This window comes from Cariama cristata, unplaced genomic scaffold (assembly GCF_000690535.1).
Source record: "Cariama cristata isolate BGI_N322 unplaced genomic scaffold, ASM69053v1 scaffold6077, whole genome shotgun sequence".
Classification (NCBI taxonomy): domain Eukaryota; kingdom Metazoa; phylum Chordata; class Aves; order Cariamiformes; family Cariamidae; genus Cariama; species Cariama cristata.
In genome coordinates, this window is record NW_009625984.1 from 2803 (window position 1) to 5617 (window position 2815).

Consider the following 2815-nt stretch of genomic DNA (forward strand, 5'->3'; position numbering starts at 1 on the left):
TCCCCGTTACCCTCGTTTTGCTTTGCATCGAGGAGTGGTCTTGGACCGTGCTCCCCAGGTTGCCATAGGGTGGCACGGCAGCGGGGTTGCCCCGATGGCTTCGGGCCATCACTTCACACGAACAGCCACCAGAGAAAATTGCATGTGATGCCCTTCCACCTTGATGCATTCCTGTAGAAGAAATCGATTTGGCCAGCCCTCGTTGAGGGCTCAGCCTTGCATTCTGTGTGCAAGCAAAAATATTCTTGTTGTCTGTGGGACTTAGGATCGTTTTGGGTTTACTTTTGTGTGCGACTGGTCATAGGTGGAAACTTAGCGATGAAACCACCTCCCCAGAAGAGGATGTATCAGCTTCCGTGTTTCCAACATTGGATCCGATGGCCTTTTGCAAGAACAGAGCTGAATAAAAATTTACTTAGGAGCTAAAAGAGGGTATTAGAGCTTAGAAAAACATACAAAAGCAATGGGTGTGCGCTTTTAGAAGGCATCTGTAAGGCAACCTCTTAATACTTCACGTGATGCAGACTGCAAGGTGCCACCGGAGGCATTTATTGTGAAAGTGACAGTCCTCAGAACTTTGCATATATTATTTTTTTTTTCCGAGTGTCATATGATACGAGTATATGAATTCCTCCTAACTCTTTGTGAGCATGAGGCGAGTGTGAGAGCAGTGAGGCAAGAAAGATGAAGATCTAACAAGATGAATTTGAATGCAAGACAAAACACATTTGTTTAAAAAAAAAAAAAAAGGCAAAAAACCAAAACCACCTTGAAATAGGTTTCTCTTGGAATGCTGCTAAACATGACCTTATGAGTAATGCATGTTTGTCTGCTTGTCTGTTTAAAACATACGGCTTTTTGTTGCTTGGGAGCTTCATTTGGGTGGTTAATATGTACATGAGAAGGCTCCTACGGGAGCTGGTGCAAATACAGACAATAAGCATTTGGAAAAGGGACGGTCTTTTGTCTCGAGCGGAGGAGTGCGAAGAAATAGGCAGCTCCCTTTTACACATTGTAAGCACCGGTAAGCAATACAATATTCTTGCTTTCTAAGAAGCAAAGAAAGAGTTTAATTACTCTTACAGCCAAATGCTATACAGAGTTTTAACGCAAGGTCCAAGCAACAGGAGGCTGGATTTGGTGAAAAGGTTGATTTCACCCTTTCATTTTTCCTAATGCTCCCGTCAACCTAGCGGGACTGACAGAGTCATCTGCTCTTCCACGTTACTGGTGTAGGTTGTGATTTTTAATTTTTTTTTTCCTATGTTTTGTTTTAAAAATGTGTGCCAGTTGGATGATTGCTGTGGTGAACTGAAGCAAGTCCCGCTGTGGCTGGCTTGCCCAATTCGGTGAAATATTTAGTGAGGAAGGTTATTCATTCAGCAGAACTGAGCAGTCCTCCAGCTCATGCTGTTTATAATTAAAAATGATTTCTGGGTGAGCGAGTTAATTATTTCTTGCTGTCTCAGTACCCTCTACCTATTCTAAAACTGGTATTGACCTTCAGGAACAGCTGAATTTCAGCCTTGTGGTTCCTAGCATATGCTGATTATTTTGGTTGGGGTGAACATTTAGTGTTTCTCCTGGGAGGTTCAGACATAAATAAAAGTTTAGAGGACCTCTGGGTAAATATGTTCATGGTTCAGCACTTTAATGTGTCAATTAGCTACTAACAGTGTCAATAAATTGGACCTGTCAAAAATAATAGCTTCCTTGCCAGTCTTTATCTCCCGCTTTACCTGTGTGCTGCAAGAAATACATTACACACCACTGAAGGTAGTAAAAGCCAACTTTTCCATGCCTATAGCAAAAATTAACAAATCAAGACCGCTTTTTTTTCAGGCTTGGGTCTTGCACAAATGACTCTCGCTCTCATATTCCAACATGCGAGTCGTACGACAGTTACAGTTACTTCCTTGCCGATGGTATTTCTTTAGGAGATGGGCCACAGAAGCATGTTGCAAACGACAGAAGTCCGTACGCGTGCCAACGGATGTCGATAAATGCCCGTAGGTTGCGTTCGCAGACGTGCAGCACGGCACCCAAGTTCGGTAGGACTGATAAAACGGGGTGTTACATGCCACAAATTGCTTCTCGGGTGCTGCTTGTTGCACAAAGCTGTGATTCAATGTTTGGTTTTTTTTTAAATGTTGTTCGAACACAAAGCGGTCATCCTGGAGCTGATACGCCTCCAGCAGCGACTGAAGGGGGTGGCAGAAAGGAGAGCAGAAGGTGGCCAAGTGTCCGTGGTGGCCAACTGCAGCTCAGGGCCCTGCCGGCCTGACACCGATTTCTCTTTAGTGAATGTATCCAGTCTTTTTTTTTGAATCTCTGTAAACTTTTAGCATCCAGATATCCTGTGGAAAGGAGTTCCACAACTTTGTTATATGAACAAGTGCACTTTGTGTTTTGAATCTGCTGCCTTCTGCTTTCTTTAGATGTCCTCTGGTTCCTGGTTTAATATATAAATTTCCTATATATTTAAGACTTTCATGCACGGTTTGGTTTTTTTTTGTTTATTTGCTATTATGTAAAATTTGCTGTAATAGGCAATGAAAATGTGGTTTAGCTCTCGACATTTCCACCCACTGGAGATCAAAGCAAAAAGAATGCATACCCTAATAGTGGAAGTCCATTTTCATTTTAAATGAGATGTAACGACAGGTTATGAAGAAAAACATCTTGTGATGGTTATTCAGCTGTGTAAGATTGCAGTGTTCCACCCTGTAAACAGTGATAGGAGATTATCACAGTCTTTCAATTGCAAGATATTCTGGGCAGGGAGAAGAGGCCGAGCAACCGGTTGTCCTGCTGA